The 27,987-nt window shown below is 41.2% G+C and overlaps 1 long non-coding RNA gene and 1 other non-coding gene across 2 annotated transcripts in view; one reads left to right on the top strand and one right to left on the bottom strand.

Moving 5' to 3' along the window:
* The window catches only part of LOC120879582, a 37,657-nt gene extending 12,481 nt beyond the window's left edge, over positions 1–25,176 (top strand). The window contains exons 2-5 of the long non-coding RNA XR_005724831.1: positions 2,782–2,835; positions 4,190–4,292; positions 5,871–5,990; positions 23,778–25,176. This is a non-coding gene — a long non-coding RNA (uncharacterized LOC120879582). The remainder of the gene's footprint in view (positions 1–2,781; positions 2,836–4,189; positions 4,293–5,870; positions 5,991–23,777) is intronic.
* On the bottom strand, positions 23,701–23,848 carry LOC120879716. Its single transcript, XR_005724862.1, has one exon. It is a non-coding gene; the product is annotated as a U4 spliceosomal RNA (small nuclear RNA).
* Positions 25,177–27,987: the final 2,811 nt, after the last annotated feature.

Genomic DNA, 27,987 nt, shown 5'->3' with positions numbered 1-27,987 from the left:
CAGTTGACACCTTCCTTTTTCATGTCTTCATAATTCGTCTCCCTTGACAGCCTCTCCTTGGTTGAAACCTGTACACTCATGTTTCCTCAGGTCTGAAATCATTTTCCTTGTTTGTTATTTCCTCAATCTACTGTCCTGTACCTCTCTTTCTTTTCCTTTCACTCCTGGCCTCCTTTTCCTCCCTTTACAACTCATTACTCAGTGCCCTGTGCTCTGGATTCTCTGCCGATTCCTGTCCTGAGGGGTTCTTACAGGTCACCATGGCCCCTTGGTGGCCAGAACTTGTTGCCTTCTTTTTTATTCCCTTTTAATTTACTTCTGTGATGTTTAGCCTTTTGCCATCTCTTCCAGAGTTTCTGTCTCACTGTCCCCTCAGATCCTGTTGCGTCTTTTGCCGCCTTTCTCAGGACTCTTCTACTGCCCAGCCCTAAAGTTTGCTGTTTCATAGCATTCTAAGCTCCTTAACAAGTCTCTCTGAGTAATGTCATTCACTCTTGAGGTTTCCATTACCTCTCCTAATTATTCTCGTGATTTCCATTGGGTATCTGTGGAAATCACTTAACCTGTGCCCTCTGCCTCTGTCCTGGGGTTCCAACTCATATTCCTTATTTCCTATGAAGGACTCCACTTCTCTGTCCCTCAGGCACCTCTGAGGGAACGTATCCCAAATCAAGCTTCCTATCCTCTCCAACAATTCTGTTTCCTGTATGTCCCACTTTCATTTCATAGTCCAAATGGGGAACCTGGGAGTGGTCCTTACTCTCTTCTCTTTCTCTCTCCAGTCTATCCAGTCTGTCAGCAAATCCTGTTATTTCTACTTTCTGCATACTTCATGAGTTTATCCTCTCCTCTGTTTCTTCCTGTTACTGTCAAAGCGCTTTTCCTTGTTCAGTTTGAGCAGCTTCCTTTCACTGCACTCATATTCATCCTTGAATATCTTTTAGAGTGATTATTCCAAAATTCATTCATTCCTACAGTGAATGATTTAAATCATGCTGCATTATTTAAAGTAATCATGCCCTTATTTAAAGGAATTATTTCTTTTATCACCCAAAATAGTAGTTCCCAATCCTTTTTGCATGTTTTTTTTTTTTTCATGTCAAAAAACATCATGGATGCCCCCATGATAGCTATACTCTTTTCACCTGTTAATTGAGAGATTACCTAAATTAAAAGCTACTTTGAATTCAGCAACAGTTTAAAATGTATTATGGGGAGGGAGGTGGGAGGGGGGTTCAGGATGGGGAACACGTGTACACCCGTGGCAGATTCATGTTGATGTATGGCAAAACCAATACAATATTGTAAAGTAATTAGCCTCCAATTAAATAAATTAAAAAAAAAACTTGAAAAAAGAAATAAAGCATTGACATGCAATTGACCAATAATATCTATCCATAAGATAGATACAATAAGATACATAAGATACATTCAATCTGTAGACAATAAATTCTTAATTTCTTGCCATGAGGACTTACCACCAGTCAAGAACCACTGCCTTGAAGATGACATCCACATTAATTAGCGAGCTGTATAAGCTACTTTAAATTGTTTCCAGTTTCATCTCCAGTCATTTAGCTGTGCTTACCTTCTTGCCCCACTACAGCCACACAAGCTGCTCCCGTTCCTTCCACTTCTCACTCATCACCATTCCCAGAAATGCCCTTGCATCTTTTTCTTTGCCTCACCTTATCCCATAAGATTTTTTGCTCTTTCGTGTAACTCATAATATTTCTTATGTCATCTCTAGTGCAGCACTTACCATATTGTATTGGAGTGGTTTTTAACATTTGTCTCCCTCACCAGATTCTGGGCTCCTAGGAGGCAGAGTCTGGGTCCTATTTGCCTTTGTATCCCGGTCCCTAGCAGAGTGCCTGGTGAATAGTACGTGCTCACATGGTACAGGTGGGTTCATAGTGACTATTCGGCTATCTTTCACAGCCTTAGAAAGGGCAGTTTCCTGGCAGAGGAAAAGCAAAATAGCCCTGCCCTGAGTGCCCAGGTCTTTCCTTGTAATTGCCACTCTATACAGAAACAAATAATAATCTTACACTCAGCTGTAAGAAACGCTGAAACACTGTAGAAAGTCACAGCTGGAAGGAACTGCAGCTCTCATTCAATGTACCTCCTTCATATTGCACGTCAGGAAACTGCACTGAGCCTTTCCTTGTCTAGATCCAGCAACACAGTTTTCAGCTTTCTCCATATTCACATTCTTGATTCATTTTCTTTGGCTCCTGACTTGTCCACAGTCCTCCTAGTTTGTTGGAGTAAGTTGTTCATTTACGAAAGGTTTAAAAATCGTTTTAGTCCCTGACTTTCAAGTTGTCAAATGGCTACAACTCATAGATAATTTATGCTTTAAAGTGGTTTAGACACATAGGGAACACAGCTCAGAGCTCCGTGATGACCTCGAGGAGTGGGCTGGGGCAGTGGGAGGCAGGCTGAAGAGGAAGGGGATATGTGTATGTATATAGCTGATTGATGTTGTTGTACAGTGAAAACTAGCACAATATTGTAAAGCAATTATCCTCCAATTACAAAAAAAATGGTTTAGACGTGTCACCCTTCTTGGCCAAATCTTTTACCAGGCAGTATCTAAGGAGGAACCAAATTGGCAGATTTGAATCCTAACTTCATTTACTTCTCTTGCCCAGGCTCTGGTGGCAGTGCCTGAATGGGCAGCAAAATGCCAAAGGCAAGTGGCCAGAGGAAGAGTAGCAACCCGGACATTCAACCTCTGGAAAAACGAAAATTCACTGGAGTCTCCTCTCATTTCAGAGAGCAGAAGCTGCCTGGTTTCTAAACTTGGAAGTGCTGAGTCTCAAATGCCAGGTATCAGATAAGAGATGGGTGTTTCTGTGGCAACTCAGAGTTTTGTGTAAGGAGAACGATTTGTATGGAGCTGTGAAGTATGTAGATTGAGGAAAATATGGGGGAAATTTGCCTTTGGCAAGATGCTAAACCTCTGCAATATCTTCAGGGCACAGCGTATAACATGGAAAAAATGAAACCCTCTTCTGTTGCATGCAACTGCATGGTCACTGAGAACAGCAAAGTAGTAGTCATTCTTGAAGTGTGTGCAAGGAAAATCAGCAAAGGAAGTCACAACCTAGGATTTCTGAAGAGCCTGCCTCAGATTATTGCCCTTCCACAGAGGGAAAGCCTGGGCCTCCCTCTGAATTTAAATGAGGTATTACTGCCAACCATTAAAAATGAAAATCCTCCTTCATCCAGTAGCCTGTAGGTGTGCAGGCATCCTTACCAATTGGTGTTCCATCTTTTGGCAAGTAAATATGACCTGATATCATCTATTTATACTTTCTACAAAATTCCTAACTCCAAGGGATAAAAATTGTCAGGCTCCCAAATTCAAGTCTAGAGAAGTTAGAATCTTGATTGTTTACAAAGCTTGCCATCAAATGGAGCTGGTGTTAATTAACTCTGGCATCCCTAAATTCAACTTTGCATATTCAATGGTTGCTATGAAAAGCTGGGTCTGAATAACAAATGCACAGACGGCACCGTTTAGCAGAGAGCAGGCATCACATGGTTTTCCTTGGGTTGCTTCTGTTACCAATCAAGCTTGTAGACGTGAGGCTAGAGGGTTTCTGACAGTAAGTTCCACAAAAAGATGCTGTTCATTTATTTTGGCAGTGGGCTGTACTATTCTAAGAAGGCAGCTGTACGTGGCAGAGCCCAGCTTTATAACTCAAAATTTGTCCTTCCTTCACAGTTGTAGGGCATTGGGTTATGGCATTTTAGAGGGAGATGGAATGGATAGAGGGCTGCACTGAGAAACAGCAGTTAAAATGCTATGCCTCATAAAATCCCTTATGTGCAGTACAATGTTTTCAGTTGTTAAATGAGCATAATTCAAAGGGCAATTTACTTTTCATCATTTGTACTATTGTATGTTCCTACCATATTTGTCACTTTTATTTCTTTGCAGACAATTTTCAACTTGCGCAGTTCGATAGTAGCTCATGGATATATTTATTTATTTAGTTAGTTAGTTATTTTTTCATGGGTATATTTAAATCCCAAAGCCAAGAGGGTTTACATTGATATTTTAGCAATTATAGTGAGCATTTTCCAAGTTCTACAAAAGCTGTATTTAAATAGAATATTTCTGGACATAAAACAAGCCAGCAATACAATAGCTGAAAAGTGGGCCTTTATTTTTCAGCTGATACTTTTCTGGACAACACAATGGTGAGGTCACGCTGAGAGGATTCCGGGGCACAGGGAGAAACACCCATGTATATAGCCGAGGAGCAGTCTGACCTGTGGTGAGTGTGGCTTTGTCTGGGCTCATGTGACAAAACGATTCCCAGATGCTCTAATGACAGGCACATTGTTTTCCTTTCGGTTCTTGGCAGGATGCTCACTGTAAACCGAGAATGGAGTTTAGCACCTGAGAGCAGGGTTCTAAGCAGGGTTGGGGGGTGAGAAGGAAAGGAGAAGACAACAAAGTGCTCCATCTTTTTCCTTGGCGTGAAGGGTACACAGTCTGTTTTTCTTTCCTCTGTCGATTACCAGGCAAATATCTGTCTTTGCATATGCTCAAATCAACTGTTTTATCAATGCTTCTAGGATAAAATACACAAACACCCAGGGCTATATTGTTCATCATATATTGTTGTCTTTGCATATATGCTAGAGTTTACTAACTCCAGTTCACCCCATTGCATCCATATAAATTTATAGTAGTATCTGCATTGTTTGATGTTAGAATAGAGATTTGGGTTTGGAACTGAGATCTATCCATAAAACTTTTTTGTAATTCTTCTTTCTCTGATTATTTCCATTTAATCTACTCTGCTTTAAGCCAGACGCTCCTAAAATAGTCTGTACCTTGAACAGACTGGGCATTGTTGGGGTTGCGTGCTTGTAGTTCCACGGAAACCCATGTCCATGAGTCAGAAAGCAAACGCCAGGCCTGTTGTATCGATACCATGATGTGTGCTACTAATGTAACACCTAACACGTGTGAACTGACCAAGAGTTTCTCTGCAGGATGTAGGGAGGGTTGGAGCTAATTGGAAGCATAACCCATGACTGTTTGGGGAACGTAAAGTCATGCCATCTCAGAGGCAGGCCTTTTCTTACGCTTCTCAGTGGGGCTCCTCTTTCCTTACTAGTGCTCATGGGACTTTCCTGGCTGTCCAGGGGTTAAGACTTCATGCTTCCAATGGAGGGGACACAAGTTCAATCCTTGGTTGGGGAGCCAAGATCGCACGTGCCACAGGGTGAGGCCAAAAGGTTAAAAAAAAAAAAAAAGATAGTGCTCAGGGTTTAAGGTAGTGAGTGGAAGACTAGAGGCCTTTTGCTTCCTGCACATCAATCACTTTGCACCTCAGACCTTAGAGCGTGTTTGTTTATAAGAAGGCAGGCCACACAAGCCTTGCTTCTGAATTCTTGGAGAGTTATCATGTCAGTTAACTACAAGAGCCCAATTAATCAGACTCTATGGTGGAAAGAGGTGAGAATAAAAACTCAAATGTCTCAAGTGATTAAGCAAGATAGATGGCATATCTGTTGTTTTCCATGGCTTCATGGGTCAGCTTTAAGCCAGGGGTCAGCAAACTATCGTCTGTACCCTGATATCGTGCAGCCCACAAACTAAAAATGATTTTTTTACATTTTTAAAGTGCTGTTAGAAAAAAAAAAAAAACATTAAAAGCAAATAAGATGGAATAGAGAGTGTATGTGGCCCACAAAATCTAATATTTATTATCAGATATTTATTATCTGGACTTTTACAGAAAAAGTGTCTAAGCTAGGAGGGTGTAATCATGAGAAATTTCTCAGTTTTAGCTGCTGTGTCATTTCTCTTTGTCCCTTAAGTTGTCTGTGTTGTCTGTCAGCTTAGGAGAGGACTTTGGCTCAAGGACCCTATGAGAACCACATGCAATTTGGGAGCTTTCTGCATCACTCTGAGGCATGCCTTACCACAGTCCAGGGCCGCCAAACCTTGTGTTCAGCAGGTAAGTGGATGCAGAACCAACGGCTTACAAAGACTGAGACTGAATGTAGACTAGAGCGATGCTCTCTAACTTCCCAGCCATGAAGGGACTCCCAGAGCAGCCTTGCCTCCCAGCGAGCACACGTGTTTATCAAATCGTCTGAACCATTTGACACTTGGGTGTTTTTCTTCCAATACCCTTCTTTAAGAGCTGGCTCACCTCCAAGGTTTGGGGAAGATAAGATTCTAAGTTGATTCCTAAAGTTTCTGGTGAGATAGAGACTGCCTTTCATTCCAGGTTCTTCCTCTTTGCTCTTTGATCTGAATCCCAGAAGAGTCGTGAGTGTTTCTCCTGCTGCAACTGTGTCTGCATGTTGCCAGGAAGCTCTGCTGATGTGTCCGTAGGTTGATTACCAGGCATTCGGGATATAGAGGGGGAGCATCCTTTGTCTTGCTTTCTCATTGGGCCAAACTCTCTTCTTGAAGGAACACAAGTCCCAAGTCCAACATGCTACCCCTGAGGTTGGTTTTCCCCCATAAGCAGACTAAGCAACAAACCCAGGGCTGACATCACCATTTCCTCATGACTCTCATGTCCCCCACTCTGCATCCTATCTGAAGTTGCCCCAGCTCAGGCCCTCCTCATCTCTCACAGAGACCAGTGTAGTGACCTCTTCACTGGTGACTTGACTCCGGAGGCCAGCTCAGTCTGCTCTGCATCCTGCTTCCAGGAAGCTGGAAACCGGGCCACATCACTGAAGGTTGGAGCCCTCCATTTGGGTCTCCATTGCCTACAGAATGAAAAGTTCAGTTCTGTTGCAGCATTTTTAGACCTACTTAGTTTTCTAGTAAATCTGCCTCCTTCCTTCCCTCACCTTCTGTTTGCTCTTATCCTTCAACTGTGGTTACTGAGAGATGTGATTCCTTACGCTCGTTTCATTACCTAGCCTTTACTAACTCTGGTTCTACCACCTGAAATGCCCAGCTTGTTTCACGAATACCTAATCATTTTCAAGTTGAGGGGTCAAAGGTCATGCTCAGGATTGCATTTTGTCCCCCCAAAAGATGTTGAAGCCCTAATCCCAGTCCCTTGTTTGGAAATAGAGTTTTGCAGATGGTCAAGTTAAGATGTGGTCACTAGAGTGAGCCCTAATGCAAAATGACTGGTGTCCTTATAAAAAGACTAAATTTGGTTATAGATAGACTTGCAGAAAGGAAAGACCAGCCAAAAACACAGAAGAACACCATCTACAAGCCAGGGGATGACAGAGGCCAAAAGAAGCCAGGAGAAAGGCATGGAACTGATTCTCCTTTAGCCCTCAGAAGGAACCAAGGCTGCTGACAGTTTGATCTTGGATTTCTTTGCAGCCAAAGGTGGAGAAGCTCTATACAGTCAGCAAAAGCAAGACTGGGAGCTGACTGTGGCTCAGGTCATGAACTCCTTATTGCCAAATTCAGACTTACATTGAAGAAAGTAGGGAAAACCACTAGACCATTCAGGTAGGGCCTAAATCAAATCCCTTACTATTATACAGTGGAAGTGGGAAATAGATTTAAGGGACTAGATCTGATAGACAGAGTGCCTGATGAACTATGGATGGAGGTTTGTGACATTGTACAGGAGACAGGGATCAAGACCATCCCCAAGAAAAAGAAATGTAAAAAAGCAAAATGGCTGTCTAAGGAGGCCTTACAAATAGCTGTAAAAAGAAGAGAAGCAAAAAGCAAAGGAGAAAAGGAAAGATATACCCATTTGAAGGCAGAGTTCCAAAGAATAGCAAGAAGAGATAAGAAAGCCTTCCTCAGAGAGCAATGCAAAGAAATAGAGGAAAACAATAGAATGAGAAAGACTAGAGATCTCCTCAAGAAAATTAGAGATACCAAGGGGACATTTCATGCGAAGATGGGCTCAATAAAGGACAGAAATGATATGGACCTAACAGAAGCAGAAGATATTAAGACGAGGTGGCAAGAATATACAGAAGAACTGTACAAAAAATATCTTTATGACCCAGATAATCATGATGGTGTGATCACTCACCTAGAGCCAGACATCCTGGAATGGAAGTCAAGTGGGCCTTAGGAAGCATCACTACAAACAAAGCTAGTGAAGGTGATAGAATTCCAGTTGAGCTATTTCAAATCCTAAAAGATGATGCTGTGAAAGTGTTGCACTCAACATGCCAGCAAATTTGGAAAACTCAGCAGAGGCCACAGGCCTGGAAAAGGTCAGTTTTCATTCCAATCCCAAAGAAAGGTTATGCCAAAGAATGTTCAAACTACCACACAGTTGCACTCATCTCACACGCGAGTAAAGAAATGCTCAAAATTCTCCAAGCCAGGCTTCAACAATATGTGAACTGTGAACTTCCAGATGTTCAAGCTGGTTTTAGAAAAGGCAGAGGAACCAGAGATCAAATTGCCAACATCCGCTGGCTCATTGAAAAAGCAAGTGAGTTCCATAAAAACATCTCTTTCTGCTTTATTGACTATGCCAAAGCCTTTGACTGTGTAGATCACAATAAACTGTGGAAATTTCTGAAAGAGATGGGAATAGCAGACCACCTTACCTGCCTCCTGAGAAATCTGTATGCAGGTCAGGAAGCAACAGTTAGAACTGGACATGGAACAACCAATTGGTTCCAAATAGGAAAAGGAGAATGTCAAGGCTGTATATTGTCACCCTACTTATTTAACTTATATGCAGAGTACATCATGGTAAAAGCTGGGCTGGATGAAGCACAAGCTGGAATCAAGATTGCTGGGAGAAATATCAATAACCTCAGATATGCAGATGACACCACCCTTATGGCAGAAAGTTAAGAACTAAAGAGCCTCTGAAAGTGAAAGAGAAGAGTGGAAAAGTTGGCTTAAAGCTCAACATTCAGAAAACTAAGATCATGGCATCTGGTCCCATCACTTCATGGGAAATAGATGGGGAAACAGAGGAAACAGTGGCAGACTTTATTTTGGGGGGCTCCAAAATCCCTGCAGATGGTGACTGCAGCCATGAAATTAAAAGACACTTACTCCTTGGAAGGAAAGTTTTGACCCACCTAGACTGCATATTCAAAAGCAGAGACATTACTTTGTCAGCAAAGTTTCATCTAGTCTAGGTTATGGTTTTTCTGGTAGTCATGTATGGATGTGAGAGCTGGACTATAAAGAAAGCTGAGTGCAGAAGAATTGATGCTTTTGAACTGTGGTGTTGGAGAAGACTCTTGAGAGTCCCTTGGACTGCAAGGAGGTCCAACCTGTCCATCCTAAAGGAAATCAGTCCTGAATATTCATTGAAAGGACTGATGCTTAAGTTGAAACTCCAATAATTTGGCCTCCTGATGTGAAGAGCTGACTCATGAGAAAAGACTCTAATGCTGGGAAAGATTGAAGGTGGGAGAAGAAGGGGACAACAGAGGATGAGATGGTTGGATGGCATCACTGACTCAATGGGTATGAGTTTGAGTGAACTCCATGAGCTGGTGATGGACAGGAAGACCTGGCATGCTGCAGTCCATAGGATGGCAAAGAGTTGGACACGACTGAGCGACTGAACTGAACTACAATGTTTTGTTAGGTTCAGGTGTACAGCAAAGTGATTCAGTTATACCTTTGTGTATATTTTCAGAGTCTTTTCCGTTATAGGTTATAATAAGTCATTCCATATAGTTCTCTGTGCTATATAGTAGGTCCTTATTGGTTACCTATCTTATATACAGTAGTGTGTGTCTGTTAATCCCAAACTCCTAATTTATCTCCAGCCCCCTCTATTCCCTCTCATAACCATCAGTTTGTTTTCTATGTCTGTGAGTCTATTTCTGTTTTATAAATGTGTGTTTATATCATTTTTTAAGATTTCACATCTAAGTGATAGCATATGATATTGTCTTTCTCTGACATACATAATCTTTAGGTCTATCCATGTTGCTGCAAATGGCATTATTTCATTGTTATGGTGGAATAATATTCCATTCTATATATATATATACCACATCGTTTTTTCCCATTCATCAGTCCCTGGACACTTAGGTTGCTTCTGTGTCTTGGCTGTTGTAAATAGTGTGAACACTGGGGTGCATGTATCTTTAGAGGTTTTCCAGATATACACCCAGGAGTGGAATTGCAGGATAATATCAGTCAGTTCAGTTCAGTCACTCAGTCATGTCCGACCCTTTGCGACCCCGTGAATTGCAGCACCCTGGGCCTCCCTGTCCATCACCATCTCCCGGAGTTCACTCAGACTCACGTCCATCGAGTCCGTGATGCCATCCAGCCATCTCATCCTAGGTCGTCCCCTTCTCCTCCTGCCCCCAATCCCTCCCAGCATCAGAGTCTTTTCCAATGAGTCAACTCTTCACATAAGGGGGCCAAAGTACTGGAGTTTCAGCTTTAGCATCATTCCTTCCAAAGAAATCCCAGGGCTGATCTCCTTCAGAATGGACTGGTTGGATCTCCTTGCAGTCCAAGAGACTCTCAAGAGTCTTCTCCAACACCACAGTTCAAAAGCATCAATTCTTCGGCGCTCAGCCTTCACAGTTCAACTCTCACATCCATACATGACTACTGGAAAAACCATAGCCTTGACTAGACGGGCCTTAGTCGGCAAAGTAATGTCTCTGCTTTTGAATATGCTATCTAGGTTGGGTCATAACTTTTCTTCCAAGGAGTAAGTGTCTTTTAATTTCATGGCTGCAGTCACCATCTGCAGTGATTTTAGAGCCCAGAAAAATAAAGTCTGACACTGTTTCCACTATTTCCCCATCTATTTCCCATGAAGTGATGGGACCAGATGACATGATCTTTGTTTTCTGAATGTTGAGCTTTAAGCCAACTTTTTCACTCTCCACTTTCACTTTCATCAAGAGGCTTTTTAGCTCCTCTTCACTTTCTGCCATAAGGGTGGTGTCATCTGCATATCTGAGGTTATTGATATTTCTCCTGGCAATCTTGATTCCAGCTTGTTATTCTTCCAGCCCAGCGTTTCTCATGATGTACTCTGCATATAAGTTAAATAAGCAGGGTGACAATATACAGCCTTGACATACTCCTTTTCCTATTTGGAACCAGTCTGTTGTTCCAGGTCCAGTTCTAACTGTTGCTTCCTGACCTGCATACAAGTTTCTCAAGAGTCAGGTCAGGTGGTCTGATATTCCCATCTCTTTCAGAATTTTCCACAGTTTATTGTGATCCACACAGTCAAAGGCTTTGGCATAGTCAATAAAGCAGAAATAGATGTTTTTCTGGAACTCTCTTGCTTTTTCCATGATCCAGTGGATGTTGGCAATTTGATCTCTGGTTCCTCTGCCTTTTCTAAAACCAGCTTGAGCATCAGGGAGTTGATGGTTCCTGTATTGCTGAAGCCTGACTTGGAGAATTTTGAGCATTACTTTACTAGCATGTGAGATGAGTGCAATTGTGCAGTAGTTTGAGCATTCTTTTGCATTGCCTTTCTTTGGAATTGGAATGAAAACTGACCTTTTTCAGTCCTGTGGCCACTGCTGAGTTTTCCAAACTTGCTGGCAAATTGAGTGCAGCACTTTGACAGCATCATCTTTCAGGATTTGAATCAGCTCAACTGGAATTCCATCACCTCCACTAGCTTTGTTCGTAGTGATGCTTTCTAAGGCCCACTTGACTTCACTTTCCAATATGTCTGGCTCTAGATTAGTGATCACATCATCATGATTATCTGGGTCGTGAAGATCTTTTTTGTACAGTTCCTCTGTGTTCTTGCCACCTCTTCTTAATATCTTCTGCTTCTGTTAGGTCCATACCATTTCTGTCCTTTATCGAGCCCATCTTTGCATGAAATGTTCCCTTGGTATCTCTAATTTTCTTGAAGAGATCTCTAGTCTTTCCCATTCTGTTGTTTGCCTCTATTTCTTTGCATTGATCTCTGAAGAAGGCTTTCTTATCTCTTCTTGCTATTCTTTGGAACTCTGCATTCAGATGCTTATATCTTTCCTTTTCTCCTTTGCTTTTAGTTTTTTAAGGAATCTCCATACTCTTTTCCATAGTGGCTACACCAATTTACATTCCCACCAACAGTGTAGGAAGATTCCTTTCTTTCCACACCCTCTCTAGCATTTATTATTTGTAAACTTTTTCATGATGACCATTCTGACTGATGTGAGATAATACTTCATTGTAGTTTTGATTTACATCTCTGTAATAATTAGTGACGTTGAACATCTTTTCATGTATCTCTTGACCATATGTATATCTTCTTTCAAAAAAATGTCTACTTAGGTCTTCTGCCCATTTTTTATTGTTTTTTTTTGTTATTGTTTATGCATATATATTTTAAACTTTTTATATTTTGGAAATTAATCCCTTATCTGTAGCATTGTTTACCAGTATTTTCTCCCAGTCTGTAGGTTGTCTTTTCATTTTGTTTGTGGTTTCCTTTGCTGTGCAAAAGCTTTTAATTAGGTCCCGTTTAAGGCACTACTTTTAAAGTTATAATGTACATACAAATCACCTTGTAGCCTTGTTAAAATGCAGATTCTGATTCATTAGGCCCAAACTGGGGCCTCAGATGCTGACTTTCTGTTTTTTTCATTAAGTGAAAGAGGTTTATTTAGGGAGATAAACACTCCAGAGACTGCGTGTGGGTGATCTCAGAAAGTGAGAGGGGTAAGGGCACGGTGTTGTGAGTTTTTATAGGGGGTGGGTAGTTTCATAAGCTAATGAGTGGGAAGAGTATTCCAGCTATTTTGGGGAAGAGAGAGATTTCCAGGAATTTGGGCCGCTGCCCACTCTCTGGCCTTTATGGTCAGCCTTGGAACTGTCACCTGAGGGTGTGTTGTGGGTAGCTTGCTCATGTATGAAAGTATATTAAGGCTCAAGGTTCAGTGGAAATCAGTTCCGCCATCTTGGACCTAGTTGGTTCTAACCAGTGTATGTTGTGTCCTCGATGACTATCATTCTTTTAAAGGTTCTGCCCTACCCCTTTCCCTTCCGTTTCATTCCCCACTTAGAAATTTTACTCCCATAATCTTTTGAGAAGCAGAAGAGGATAGTCCGTTTTCTGTAGCTGCTTCAGGCCTAAGCAGGGGCATCAACTCTGCCTGTCAGGAAGTAAAAATCTTTTGATGCCTGATCTAGAGGCCCCAAGGGCAGGACAGCTTCTTGTTTTAGGTAGGTTTGGGCTGGAATTCCTGCGCAGACATCATCTTATGTGGAACTGTTGTAACTGCTTCCGTAGTCTTTCTATGAATCATCCTGAAGATAAAGCTCTTTTGTAACACCATCAGAGTACAATAATAACTGTCTATGAATGACAAAAGACTGAAAAGGCATGTTTAGACATCTGATTACAGTGTAATTGATATAGAAGCTTGGTTACTGTTGTGACATACAACTTTTTAAGATAACAACTAGAACTATAGCATTATATCAGGACTTATCCAAATTTTAGAAACTTTATATAATTTTTAGAATGTCTGTATTAATAACATTCATCTATACAGTATATCTTAAGTTGGTTTATTGCTCGTGTAGTAATGGGCTTTATGTAATTTAATATACCAAATCATATTAGTCAAACATTTCTCTCTGAGATGCCCTCTAAAGCATCCCAACATTAGCTGGAAGTCAAAAGAATGTTAATTAAAATTTGGTATTTGGGAAGTTTGTCAAAAAACTTTGAAATACTTGGTCAAATAAGATCCTTGGTCACAGTGAGACAATACTTACTTCTTAACCAAAGTTAAAAGAGACCAAGATGTTGAATTTCTACCAGGCTCCCAGGAGATACCAATGTAGCTGGCCCACAGGGTACACTTTGAGTGCCAGGACTTTAGGGCTCTTGTTTATATGTCCGTAAATGATGCTGTAATGTGCCTGAGGGCTAAATCTTTGAATACCTAGTGCAGTGCTGGGGACTTGACAGGCACATAATAAATGCTAGTTGAATGACTGATGAATGAGTGAATGAACCTATGTTAGAGGATCATAGTGAAGTGAAACTCACTTAGTCACGTCCAACTCTTTGCGACCCCATGGACTATACAGTCCGTGAAATTCTCCAGGCCAGAATACTGGAGTGGGTAGCTGTTCTCTTCTCCAGGGGATCTTTCTAACCCAGGGGTTGAACCCAGGTCTCCTGCATTGCAGGCGGATTCTTTACCAGCTGAGCCACAAGGGAAGCCCATACCTTGGTATTGAAGTTCAGTTCAGTCGCTCAGTCGTGTCCGACTCTTTGCGACCCCGTGAATCGCAGCACGCCAGGCCTCCCTGTCCGTCACCATCTCCCGGAGTTCACTCAGACTCACGTCCGTCGAGTCCGTGATGCCATCCAGCCATCTCATCCTCTGTCGTCCCCTTCTCCTCCTGCCCCCAATCCCTCCCAGCATCACAGTCTTTTCCAATGAGTCAACTCTTTGCATGAGGTGGCCAAAGTACTGGAGTTTCAGCTTTAGCATCATTCCTTCCAAAGAAATCCCAGGGCTGATCTCCTTCAGAATGGACTGGGTGGATCTCCTTGCAGTCCAAGGGACTCTCAAGAGTCTTCTCCAACACCACAGTTCAAAAGCATCAATTCTTCAGCGCTCAGCCTTCTTCACAGTCCAACTCTCACATCCATACATGACCACAGGAAAAACCATAGCCTTGACTACACGGACCTTAGTCGGCAAAGGAATGTCTCTGCTTTTGAATATGCTATCTAGGTTGCTCATAACTTTTCTTCCAAGGAGTAAGCGTCTTTTAATTTCATGGCTGCAATCACCATCTGCAGTGATTTTGGAGCCCCCCAAAATAAAGTCTGACACTGTTTCTACTGTTTCCCCATCTGTTTCCCACGAAGTGATGGGACTGGATGCCATGATCTTTGTTTTCTGAATGTTGAGCTTTAGGCGAACTTTTTCACTCTCCACTTTCACTTTCATCAAGAGGCTCTTTAGTTCCTCTTCACTTTCCACCATCAGGGTATTGAAGGGTCATTCCCAAAATATGTTGGGCATGTAATAATTGCACTGCCAATTATCTCATAGCTTTCCATACTCTTCAGCATTTTCATTCATTTAAAACTCATCTTGGAGCGGAAAAGAAGCTCTAATCACAGTTGAGACAAAACATTCTGCAATGCCACACTGTTGGTAGGGAGGTATATCACTCTTCTTTCCACTGTATTTGCGTCAGCTCATTAACACCAGCTGACAAAAGCTTCCCTCCTCTGTCCTCTTTCTGCATCTCCTCTCTTCAGATCACTGCGAAGAAACTGGTCACCGAGAGCCGAGGAACAGGCAGGGAACGTACATGACTAATCTCATAGTAGGGATCTAGCATTGTTCACTTAAAACAAGTCACTGGCGTAGGTATTAGTATCCCTATTTATAGATAGAGAGTTGAGGCTTGAAGAAGAAGTTTGTCCAAAGCTATTAAATTAGTGGGCAATAGAGCCAGGGGTCAAACAGATTTAACTTCAAAGTCTGTTTTTTTTTTTTCCTTTCATCACACTGTGAGAAAGAGATCTAACAGTCTAACTGGCTACACAAGTATTTTTCAACAGGTATGTAGGTCTTGCTTTCAAAATCAAAAATAACTTACATTAACTGCTAAGAAAAGGTTACCAAGATTTCTTATTGGCTGCTTTCTGTTGAGTAGAAAACAATATTCATTTGGCCTTAGACAGTCTTAAGTAATTTAAACTTAATGCTATTATCTTTTATGGTATTACTTCCATGTAAAATCATTTCTAAAGACTAAAAAGATAAATTCTGATCTCAACCAGGTTGAATTTGGTAAATTCCTAATGAATTTCTAATGAATAGGGTATAACTTTATTATGTGTCTGTGTATATAAAATAACATATATATTTAAACAGCTAAAGAGTCATCTCAGTGACATTTTGACATTTCACAATTTAAGGTTTTCCTGTACCTTTGGGAAGCAGTTTTTAAAAGCTGAAAGGGAATTTTATTTATATCTACTTATCAAATTAAATGCTATAGTTTTTCCTTTAGAAAACCGAGAAGAAAACAAAGGAAGAACAAGGGAAGATGAAGAGAAGAGGGGGAATTGGCCAAAATTAGGTGTGATGTGTGTAGGCAACAGGAGCCAAAGGATGGGCCCTGCTTTGATTGACTGGAATGCCTGGGTGAGAGTAAATGAAAGGCACAGCCCCTGGAGGCAGCCTAGTCCTTATTTTTACAGACAAATGATCCTTAGGGGTCTTCTTAAAAAATAGCATTTGAAAAGTCACTGTGGTTTTTCTAAGAAGAATTTCCTACCAGCAAATTAGTTCTTTTAAAAACGCAAACTTTAAGGTTTACTTTCTAGACTGGGCTTTTTATTCTGAATAGCTTTTGAGATTCACTACAAACTAAAAGTATGTTCATCTCAAATAATGCAACAAATTTGAGTTCTAGCAGGATTTCCTGGTTTAACAGAAGTGTTCCATAACAAATTAAAATTGTAATCTTAACAAAAACAAGGAAACCATACTTTATATGTCTTTTCTTACCTTTTATTCTTTTGAAATAACAGCAGTTTTTTTCTTGTTTCAAAAAGTTTTTATGATTTAATGAAATAGACTAATATGTTGGCGTTTAGAACTAAACACCGGGCAAACATGCAGTTTAAATAAATTTACAGCTTGCTAGCCAGAAACACATCTGTTGGGCAAAAAACCTTCATAGAATAATTCTGAGTATAATTAACTTTGGTTTTCATTGGTCATATAGAAAAACTAAGGGCCATTTCTTTGGCCATAATAGTACTATCCAAAAAAAAAAAGAAAAAAGGGATATAAAAAGGACATTTTAGTAAAATTTGTGTTTACACAGTCTAAACAGATTTTTTAAGACACATAACCACCTAAGTACAAATTAAATATTCCCCAAAGCTTCAGTTTTTAACCACTATTTTACCAACATTATTTTTTATTATTATTTTGGTTTAAGGAAAAAGCTATTTCCATACAGTGCATCAAAGAGCACGAAAGTCTATCAGTAATCTTCTTTAAGCTGTCTGCTCATGCACATCAAAAGGCTTTAACTATCTATTTATTTGTGCTCCAATCAGAAAGATGACCTTCTTTCCTTGTTCTAGACCGCTCTCTAACTGTGGGAAGGAAATATGCATTTTACTAGGGAAAATGCAAATTGTATTTGCCTGTACCCACAGCACTTGGATCTTTCCTTTACAAACTGAAAATTTCTAAATCAATCAGAAACCAAGAAGGAAAAGAAAGAGGAAAATCAAGATGTAGGCAAGACTCCCTACAGCTTGTGAAAACTCTTTGATGGCTTTTTTCTAACTGGGAAAGATTTCTCAAGAAAACACACACTCAATAAAACACACACACACACACACAGCAAAACCAGAAACACTTCCTCTTCTGTCTGTATCATTGAAACTCAAGTTTGTATACGAAGTAATTTGAATGGAATTGCCAAGCCTCTTGTTGTTTTCAAAATTGCATCTCAGAAAAGCTTGGACCTTTTTCAGAGCATTAAAAAAAAAAGCCAGTATAGAGAAAAGCAGTATTATCGCAGAGTCCATTTTGCAGGTGAACAATGGGGACACTTTGTTAGAGACAAGAGTTACTAGTGGTTCTAAGGCCCAACTACAAAAATGCCCCTATGCAATTATTCAGGTCACTCGCATGATTGCTTTCAGGGTACTCCATATCTGATTATCCATAGCCAGGATAAATTAATGGACATAGTTCATAGACATTGTATGTTTTGGTTACCTACCTTTTCAGCCATTTGAAAAAATAAACATTCTGTATATGTGCCAAACTTGTGTTTCATTATGAGAAATGAACTTTAAATGCTTTTTGGCCAAGAGGAAATATTTTTGGCTTCAATCTCATGTCAGGCATTTCTTTTTTCCCTCAAGTTTGTAAGACCTTGGTGGACTTCTTGGAATCCGGGTCTTTTGTGTGTGTGTGTACTGTTTTTAAGTACATGCCGAGACATTTAAGTAAATGTTTTTAAGTAAATTTGATTCTTTATTTTAAACAATCTTAATTTCCTCTCAAAATTGTGGTTATGGGTGAGAGACTCATGGTCTCAGTGTTCCAACAATCCAACGTTCCAATTACTCAGACCGCGCCTCCCGAAAACCCCAGTGTCTTCCCTCAAGAGAGGCTGTTCCCACAAATTCTAAGGTCCTTATTGATCTTCCTTCAACAGTGATTTGACAGATATTTCATGTGGTGCCACAGTGGGCAGCCTCTTTTCCTTCCACCTTCATGGACCTCACCCGTGTTTGCTATAGGAATGGATTTTGTCTTTCTGAGAGAATCCTGTTCATTGGAATTGGGTGTTCTGTTAGTTTTTTGTGGTAAGGAAAAAGCATTGCAACAGTTCCCTACCCTTCTGCTGGAAAATATGTCTCACCCTAGCCCTTATCTTCTTTTTGTGTAGAGTGAGGTAAAGAAATGATTTATCCTCTCAACTGCAGGTTCTGCATTGTCTCGCTGACTTCCCTTCCAGGCTCTCCATGGGATTTGAGAATTTATATTTCCTTGCTTTTGTTTGCTGATTGTATAAAGGATTTTTATCTTCTTGTTTCACGTTAAGTCTCACAAGCTAGGATTTCCTTTCTTTAGTAACACTTTGTCCCCTAAGCATTTTTAAACATTTTTTTTTTCTGGAGTTTGTTCACACTCTATTTCACTCTTATTCTGTTTCTTGTATACTCTGAGGCCATTGCTTTTCAGCTTTATCTATTGTCTTTTTCTTTCCTTTATTTTCCTGGAATGGCAAACTATGGCCTCTCACTCTCCTGTCTTTCTTTCACTATTCTTTAAAATGACCTGAAAGGTGAAGTCCAATATCCACCCCATGGGCTTCTATTTTTTGCTTCTAAATGCACCATCAATCAGAACTTACACCCATACTGAATAGCTGTTCTCAATTTAGAATCACCTATTGTCATTCACCTAAGTGTCATTTGTCCTTGGGGTGTAAGTTTAGCTCTACACAGGTGAAATGGAATATACACCAGAGGGAACAAAAGAACAAAGACCATCATTCTCTGGGCTGCCACCTACCTAATCACTAGCAGACAAGGACTTACAGCAAATAGTTTGGGCCTAGGACTTAGAGTGTTTCACACCAGGGTGTGGGTGTGTGTGTGTGGGTGTGGGGGTGTGTGTGTGTGTGTGTGAAACGTATTAATTTCTGTAAGAATTAAAAAATTAATGAATCTCATAAAGACAAAATAAATAACATTGCAAGTTAAATTCAATTTGTATAAAATAATTACAACAGAAGGTATATTTATAAGATATTTTCCAAGCTGCAATTGATGGCTCACTTTTTTTTTTTTTTTCCCATGGCTCACATATTTTTTTTTGATTGCTTACATTTTTGAAGATACTACTCTGTATGATAAAATTCCAATTCAGTGAAATTGGAATGTGCCTTAGAATTTGCTGTAGGGAAATCCGGTTTCTATTTAGTTAATTCAATTGTTTTGAAGTTTTCCTCTTAATACTTTAAAAATATTTAACTGATAAGTAGTAGCATTAGTTTGATTCAGGTTTATAAGGTATAAAGTAAAAGACCTAGTAAGTTACGTGGTTTAAGGCAACAATGAAAAAATCTGGCTCTAAAAATTCCACGTATTAGCAAAAGCAGCAAAAAGGAATCAAATCATCAGCCTTTTCAAACATTACCTCTACTGTCTTAGAGGATCAGGAGCAGCAGGAGAAAAATCACAGCCCTAACATGTGTAGGATTTCATCTTACGAGATGACACCTGGTGTGCAGTTAGAAAAGATCAGAAAGAGCTAACTAAAAAGCAAGAGTTTTAAAAAGCGCAGCAAGCATTTATCTGACTTCCTCTCTCCCCTGTTTCAAAATTGCTAGCTTTCATGGTTGTGTCAGACATTTTTTAATGCATATACTATTGAGGTCTTATATCACAACCTGAGCACACCTATAACAGATGTGCAAGAGGATTTCTAGGATAGTGAAATTAAATGATTGTGTATGAGACTAATGGTAGACACATGCCACTCATTATACTTTTGTCCAAACCCGTAGGATGTACAACAGCAAGAGTGAACCCTAAGGTAGACTGTGCTCTTTCAGTGACTATCATGCGTCAGTGTAGGTTCAGTTGTAGTGGTGGAGTATGTTGACAATAGGTGAGGCTGTGTGGGGGGGGGGACAGGGAGTATATGGGAAATCTCTGTATCTTCCTCTCAATTTTGCTGTGAACCTAAACTGCTCTAAAAAATCAATTGAAACAATGTACACATCAGAGACCTCCCCCGATCCCCTGCCTACTCTCTCCAGGCATTTCAGTTCAGCTTTTCACATGCTTTGGAGTAACAGAGAAAGCACGTAACTAGCCTCCAGACATTCCTGTATCTAATACGGCCACAGAATTTATCAACTACATAAAGCATTTTGGGAGTGAAGGGACCACTATTAATAATTGTGTAGAGACAACAGGCGCCTGAGACTATTCTAGCAAAGCAGGATGTATGATTACCTAATAGTCCCCGGTTTACCAGCAATTTTAGACTATGAAAGTAATGTGGCAACATGAGGGCAAACTTGAAAATGAGGGGGGAAACATAATCTCAGTATCCTAAAAGAACCATTCAGTTAATAATTTTGGATTTGCTTCCAATGTTTTCCCTAATTTTTTTACAGTTGCAATCCTAATATGTATACGATTTTGTACCCTGTGTTTTTCTCTTACTGTATGTCATAAACACTTTTTCACATTAGTTGTTTTTGAAATCATTTTAACATCCATTTCAGTATTCCATAGAGGAGGTGTACCTATCATTTATTTAGTCATGTACATGTTTGATTTTTTTTTTAAAGTTGCATATAACGGAGAAGGCAATGGCAACCCACTCCAATACTCTTTCCTGGAAAATCCCATGGACGGAGGAGCCTGGTGGGCTGCAGTCCATGGGGTCTCGAAGAGTCGGACACGACTGAGCGGCTTCACCTTCACTTTTCACTTTCATGCATTGGAGAAGGAAATGGCAATCCACTCCAGTCTTCTTGCCTGGCGAATCCCAGGGATGGGGGAGCCTGGTGGGCTGCCGTCTATGGGGTCACACAGAGTCGGACACGACTGAAGCAACTTAGCAGCAGACTTAGCAGTACGTATAAAGTAAGCCCCTTGAGACTCAAAGTGTGGCCTGATAAGCTGAATATCACCTGAGAGCTTGTTAGAAATGCAGAGATGAGAGCCCCGCTCAGACCTACCAGCTCTACTAAATCTGCCCTTTAAGAAAACCTCTAAGAGATGCACATCAATTTTGAGAAGCTCTGAGTCTGTCTACTTATAAATAATGCTGCTGTGAACATCTTCATGCATGTGCATTTCCCCTGCTCATGGATAGTTTAGTTGTATCCAATTCCCAGAAATGAGATTATAAATTAAAAAGCCTTACAGATTTTTATGGTTGCCATAATTAGGGGAGAGTGCTTTAAGAGGCAGAGGGGCGGGTTTAACTGAGCACTCTAACCTGAAGATTGGTCCAGTTAGCTCCTCTGCTGGGTGGTGGACTATGATTGACCCATTGGGCCCTCTGGTGTTAAAAATTGTACAGCTTAAAGAACAAGCCTCATATTCCCATCTGAAGGCAGAACCAGAGAGGAAAATAACTTTCTATTGCATCTTCCCGCCCCATAGAACCACAGAGCTCCTAGCAGTGCCCATCAGATTTCAAGACTGACAAATCCTAAATATTCCAATTAGAGGCCAGAAACCTCCTTAAGTTTCGTGTCTCGGGAATTCATTCCTGACTTTCTCTGAGTCATGAAGAGACAGAAATGCTTCTTTGGGGGGGCCTTTAGAGTCACCTCCAAGCCACAGTAATTCTAGCTCTGCTCTGGCATCCATACCCAAAGGATCACTGTGCTGCTTCCTTGATGGCTCCTAAGCCTTTCTTCCTCCCCGGGAGCTGCTGGTATTTTCTTTTACAGACCATCCCAGCCCTTTGGGGGCCTGTAATTCCAGTGTTTATGCCATCCCTCTTGGGTTCCAGCACACCATCCAGACTTTGCTCACCACTGCTTTCCTATCTGACCTGCGTTTGTACTCCAGAATCTCTAGTTTTTCAGCTGGCCTCTGGGTTGCTGTTTTTCTTGGGGCAGTGTCACATTCTGAGGTTTATGATATGCTTTCCTGATGGTGATACTGTCCAGATCCTCAGTTTGCTTCGTAGTGTTCTTAAGCCTGCCCAGCAAAAGTGCCACACCTCAGGCCTGCTTATCGGTGTGGATGTCTGGAATAGAGTCTGGCGACATCATCCTGCTGGCTTACCTTCCTTTAATGATGGTTTCAAGGGAACATCTGGATTTCTCTTAAGATAACTGGGATTCAGTGTCCATCCTGATGGACTTGACTAGATCACTGACCTGCCATTACTATTTCTTCTGAAGACATTTTCCTCACTTAACTTGCTTTCCCTTTCCCATCAGTGACAGAGCTTAATGTTATTTCAGAGAGAACTGGAAGAGTGGTTTCTGTGACCTATTCTTTATGGGAATAAACCTGTAATTCATACTTTATGTAATCATCTTTGGTGTTCAAGCATGGTACTATAATTGCCATCATTTGGAACTGTTTGTGTAAGTGTGTGTGTGTGCATGCCTGTGTGTGTATAAGGAAAAGAGAGAAATGTTGAGAATCTAACTGACCTTTACTGTAGTTCATTTTGCTCTGAGATAGGCCAAGTAGATTAACTTGTCCCCAAGATGACTACCATCCCTTCATTCCTGGAGGGAAAAACTGTGTTCACACTGAGCACTAGAATTTGTGCCTCCACATATTTGAGTCTGGGTCAATCTGTGAATGCTGTGACCTACAGAAGAAGTGAAGTTAGTTCACAAGAAGGCTTATTGCTTTTGACTGGCTCTCTTGCAATGCTCACTTTAGGGGGAAATGCGTTATGATATAAGAAATCTGACTTCCCCAGGGCTACCATGCTGTGAGGAAGCCCAAGGTAGTCACATGGACAGAGAGATGACCAAGAAGCCCACAGTTATCTCAGCTCATTTGTCACACATGTGAATGAAAAAACGTTTTAAGACTCCCAGCCTCTGCCTCCATTCTGCTAAAATTATGAGGGACCCCATAAAAGAAAAACACCCAGCTGAGTCTTTAAAGGCTCAGAATCATGAAAGATTATAGTAAATATTTGTTGTCATCTACTGCGTTTTGGGGTTTTGATGGGGGCAGAAATAAATAACTAACTACAATACCAAGTATCTGTTTTTGTCAGGAAATCTCTCATATCCAAGGTAGTAAGACAACTGAATCTGTTATTATGCCACAGGGTTTGAAGTTCTGCTTCAACTTGTCTTTAAAAGCTACAGCATGCTGAATTAGCCTGGAAGGGGTAAAGTGTTATGGCTACCTTAATTTGTTATCCAGATGTGGCTTAGATGTGCTCCAGAGCTGGGTGATGAAGGAAGTCAATTCAGTGCTGATGGACTAGCTGTGTTCAAGGACTTCATTCTTGGAGAGTCTGACATTATGAATATTAACTATAGTTATAGTATGAAAGCAGGCAATAGTCATAGAAATTTAGAGGAAGAAGGAGCCATGTGTATAGAAATTGCTAGTCTATTCATGCATTTTTTAGACTGAGTGAACAGAAGTGCACAAAGGTAAAATGTCTTGCCCAGACCAGAGAGCTGGTTGGTTTTCATGTTAACACAAGAATTCAGGTCTCTTGGTCCAGAATCAACTCCTTTTACTATATCATTTTGTCTTCTGGTTTATAAAGAAACACTGAGGAAACAGTAGGCTATGAGGCTTTGTCTTCCCTTCCATTTATTGTGTATGTCCTACGTGCTATTGATCTGTTTTCAGATAGCAATAATTAGCAATAATCACGCCTTGGATAAACCTCATTGGCTACAATACTGCCACTGCACAAAGCTATTGATCTATATAATGGGACTTACAAGGACCTTATATAATCATTATGAGAGTTAAAGGAGATAAAGTATGCAAATTATCTGGCACCTACTGTGTACTCAGTAAATGGTGAGTATCCTCTTCCAGGGCCTAGTGAGACAAGTTCTTGGGATAATCATCTCAAGGGCCTTTAAACTGAAAGAATTTACCCCCACAAACAGTACCCTACGTATGAGAAATTCATCCCTGGGGAGGAAAACAAAAGGGAATTCAGCATCCACCCAGGTTCTAACCCAGACGAGGAGACATTTGAACGACCTGTGAGAAAAGAAAGGAGCTGGATGGGGATAATTAGCAGGAGCGCATGGAATAACTCACCATCCTGCGAAGGGAAACAGAGAGCTGAGTCAGCTCTGGACACAGGACTGAGCAGGGAGCGGGCCTGGATGTCTGGAGTTCTTTCTGTCAGCTTTTTATAAAAATGAGTACCTCGAGCTGTCTGTCTGTCTGCTGAGGAGACGATCCATCACCCGGTCTGTGGAAGCAGCTTTCCTTGGGCCCATCTCTCCAGACTTCTGTTGTGGTTACTTGTCTCACTGTGGTTATCCCCACGTCTGCTTCTCTGTCTCCCTCGTATCGCATGTGCTGGGTATGTGTGTAAAGCTCTTTATGTGGAGTCTGGGAATGGTTTTTAATACATTCAGAGCAACAAGCCAGAACCTCCACCTTTAATACCTGCTTCTGCCATTTCTCATCAGTGGGGCTGTGAGCACATGTGGGGAGCAGCCGCCCAAAATGGATCAGGGCCTCACTGTGCAGGGAGAAGCAGATGGAGGGAAAAGGGAGCTATTGTGTTGAACACCTGTCCAGCAAAAGAGACCAGAAAAAAAAAAAAAAAAAGGGTTCATAGCAGCTATGAGGAATAGTGGACAGAGCCCAGATTGTGGACACAGTAACCAAGGATGCCACAGGTTAACTATCATAGCGATTTCAGGTGATGAGCAGGAAAAATTTTTCTCACTAGTTTTCTTGCTCACCTCATGGCAACCAAGGTGAAATTGTTTCAGAGCTGTTGGCAGATGCCTTTGGAGCTAGACCGATGGCTTCAAATTCCAGGTCTGCTGCTGGTTGGCTTTATGGTTTGTGGTAAGCTATTTAACTTCTTTGAGCTACAATTTCCTCACCCAAAAAAACCCAGGGTTGATGATTATGCCTGCTTTATAGGCATGTTGTAAAGAAGATTACATGGAAATAGTGTAAGGACCTATCACTGCCCTGGAATGTTATACATGCTCCATAAATTATAGCCATTATTATATTGATAATGATTTTCAAAATAAGTGGGGGAATATTAGAGAAATGCAAATTAAAATCATAATGAGGTATCATCTCATGCCAGTCAGAATGGCCATCATCAAAAAGTCTACAAACAAATTCTGGAGAGGGTGTGGAGAAAAGAGAACCCTCTTACCCTGTTGGTAGGAATGCAAACTGGTGTAGCCACTATGGAGAACAGTGTGGATATTCCTTACTGGGAATAGAACTGCTGTACAACCCAGAAATCCCACTACTGGGCATACACCCCGAGGAAACTATAATTCAAAGAGACACATGTACCCCAATGTTCATTGCAGCACTATTTATAACAGCTAGGACATGGAAGCAACTTAGACGGCCATTGGCAGATGAATGGATTAGGAAGCTATGGTACATATACACAATGGAATATTACTCAGCTATAAAAAGGAACACATTTAAGTCAGTTCCAACGAGGTGGATGAAATTGGAGCCTATTATACATAGTGAAGTAAGTCAGAAAGAGAAAGATAAATACTGTGTATAAATGCGTATATATGGAATTTAGAAAGACGGTAACGACTATCCTACATGCAGTGCAGCAAAGGAGACACAGATGTAAAGAACAGATTTTTGGACTCAGTGGGAGAAGGCAACGGTGGGATGTTTTGGAAGAATAGCATTGAAACATATATATTACCATATGCAAAATAGATGACCAGTGCAAGTTAGATGCATGAAACAGGGCAGTCAAAGCCAGTAATCTGGGACAATCTAGAGGGATAGGGTGGGGAGGGAGGTGGGAGAGGCGTTCAGAATGGGGGGCACATGTATTCTCGTGGCCGATTTATATTGATGTTTGGCAAAAATCATCACAATATTGTAATTATCCTCCATTTAATTTTTTAAAAAAGTGGGAGAAGTGCTGTAAAGTGAAGGAAATTAGCTTACTCATTTGTACTAAATCTTTAACCTAACACTTAAAGCATCACTTAACCTCTCTGAACCTATTTTTATTTTTTAAAATTTTGTTTGTTTTTGGCTGTACTGCGTCCTCACTGCTTCTTGGGCTTTTCTCTGCAGCGAGCGGGGGCTACTCGCTAGTTGAGGTGTGAGGGTTTCTCATTACAGTGGCTTTTCTTGTTGCAGAACATGGGCTCTAGGGCAAGAGGGCTTCAGAAGTTGTGGCACATGGACTCAGTAGTTGCAGCTCCTGGGCCGTCGTGGAGCAGAGGCTCGGTAGTTGTGGTGCATGGTCTTAATTGTTCTGCAGCCTGTGGGATCTTACCGGATCAGGGACTGAACCTGTGTTTGTTTCCTGCATTGGCAAGCAGATTCTTTACCACTGAGTCACCAGGGAAGCCCCTCCCTTTTAAATGAGGATCATTTTGTTTGACCCATTCACATATTTGGTGACTCTTAATCTTAGGTCTAGTTGGACTTCCTTTTCACTTCCTTTTCTCTTCAACATCAAAATGTCTAGCTCCAGAAGAAGTGACGGACCATATGATTTTAATCCAGGGGTCAGGATTGGTCTGAATCTGTTTATAAGGCAACACTCAGTCATTTCCAACTCTTTGTGACCCCATGGACTGTAGCTGTAGCCTGCCAGGCTCCTCTGTCCATGGGGATTCTCCAGGCAGGAATACTGGAGTAGATTGCCATTCCCTTCTCCAGGCAATTTTCCCAACGCAGGGATCGAACCCTGGTCTCCCACATTGCGGGCGTCATTTCTGTGAGCCACCAGGGAAGCCCCAATCTGAGGTCCAGTCAGACTTCCTTTTCTCTTCAACATCAAGATGTCTAGCTTCAGAAGACACAAGGGACCACAGGATTTTAATCCAGGGGTCAGAATTGGTCTGAATCTGTTTATAAGACAAATTCAGGGTGGGTTTTTTTTTTTTTTTTTTCTGATGGGAGATGGTTAGAGCTCCTCCTCAAAAGGACATATTATAAACATCCGCTACTATTGTTTATGCTTTTAAAATGTTAATGTTCTGTATAAAGACTGAAAAAGGAACTTCTAGTCCTACGTGTTTTGCTAAATTTTGTAATAAGTATGATAGTGAATTGTGTTTATAGACTCAGCTAATAATAAAAAAAAAAGAGAGAAAAAAACCATTTATTGAGTGCCCGCTGTGTGCAGGCATGCCACAGTCCTCCTCTAAATAAGGACTATTGCATTCCTATTTTTCAGAGAGGAAATCGGAGACTTTGAGAGGTTAAGCCCTTGTTGAAGTCCCTGCTGGCAATGGGTAGACTCTGGGTTTGGATGCAGATCTGATTCCCGAGCTCTTGTTCTGTCCAGTCCACTTTACCGCCTCCCTGCGCAGCTGGATTTGCTGGACTTTGATATGGACCCAGTAGAAACAGCCTTGCAGTTTTTGAGGCTCCTTGAAATCCTACGAAGGATGCATGCTCTCATCTTAGGCGTGGCTCCCTGCTTCCACTCTGGGTGCAGATGATAGAAACTCTCTGTGCATGTGTCAGTTATTTCAAGACGCTGAGTGTGAAACTTTTAATCAAATCTTTCAGGGGAAGGCCCCATCTGGAAACAGTTATCCAGATGTTATAAACCACTTCGGCCAGCGGTTGCCAGACTGCTGTCCAGGTGATGAGTGGAGGACCCCCTCCATATGTGGAAGATGTTCCGCAGGGACTGAGAGCTGGAAAGTTTGTAACTACTGGGCTTCATTCTCCCCTGGAATGGCTGTCAGGGCCTTATGTCCTCAAGACCGAGGGTGTCCTGATGACTCCCAGAAATCTCTGTGCTGAAGAGTAAATGTCCCCATTTCCTCATGATCCCCAGCACCTACCCTGAAAGTGGGGTGGGGGAGTAGTCTGTGCAACTGCAATGCTGTGGACA

This window comes from Oryx dammah, unplaced genomic scaffold, assembly GCF_014754425.2.
Source record: "Oryx dammah isolate SB20612 unplaced genomic scaffold, SCBI_Odam_1.1 HiC_scaffold_20, whole genome shotgun sequence".
Lineage (NCBI taxonomy): Eukaryota > Metazoa > Chordata > Mammalia > Artiodactyla > Bovidae > Oryx > Oryx dammah.
This window is presented reverse-complemented; position numbering and strand designations above follow the sequence as displayed.